The sequence below is a fragment of the Corvus brachyrhynchos genome, unplaced genomic scaffold, assembly GCF_000691975.1.
Source record: "Corvus brachyrhynchos isolate BGI_N302 unplaced genomic scaffold, ASM69197v1 scaffold616, whole genome shotgun sequence".
NCBI classification, from domain to species: domain Eukaryota; kingdom Metazoa; phylum Chordata; class Aves; order Passeriformes; family Corvidae; genus Corvus; species Corvus brachyrhynchos.
Window position 1 is genome coordinate 211,550 of NW_008238831.1, and position 933 is coordinate 212,482.

Sequence of the window (933 nt, forward strand, 5' to 3'; positions counted from 1 at the left end):
ACTACATCCCCACGGGGATGCGGGCCAGCCCCGGCCCCGAGCAGCCCCCGGCCCGCGCCAGCCCTGCCGCGCCCGAGAAGGGGTCACTGCTCCGGATGTGACGGGATGGACCCGCGCGGATGTCCCTTCCCATGGCCGGGCTTTAGCCCGAAGTCAGCATCACCTGATGAGAGTCCCCTTGCCCACGGCTGAGCTGGCAAAGCGCCGAGGGGTAGCGGGCACTGGCTGGACCTCACTGGCTTCTCATGGAAACAGGGACAAAAAGGGTCTTTTCCAGTGTGAGCACCTGGCAGCCCTGAGGGGGCATGGAGGTCCCCGGCCAGCAAAGGGACCACACAGGCCCCGCTTTCCCCTGTCCTGCCAGTCCCATCTCAAGGATGACTCTGGCTGGTTGGCACAGGGGGGTGATGGCCTGGGCACCCCCAGCCTCCCCCCAGCCACAGCTGCAGCACAGACACCCCAAAAGAGTAATAAAAATGCTGAAACAGCTTTAAATCTGCTTATTCATCCTGTGCTTGTGTGGTCTGTAAAGGGGAGCGAGGAGCTGAGGCACTTAGAACCTGCAGTCCGTCTGTCTGTCTTGGAGTGTCCACCAGATAAATCCCAGTCCCTGTGAGCAGGAAGGGACTCTGCAGTCCTCAGTGAGCCCTGAACCCCAAACCCCAGCCCTGAGCCCCAAACCACAGCCACGAGCCTCAAACCCTAGTTGTGAACCTCAAATCCCAGCCCGGAGCCCCAGCCCCCGTAGATCCACACCATCCCAGGAAGGATTTAGGCTGAGGAGAAGGGATCAGGCATTACAAGACTGAGTTACAGCAAAAACCTCCCGGAGAGGGGGGCACTCGGTCGGGGACACCCCACACCCCCCCCCCTTCCTGCCGTGACACCCGGGACGGACGGGCCGCCCCAGCCCGATGCAGGTGTGGTCTCGAC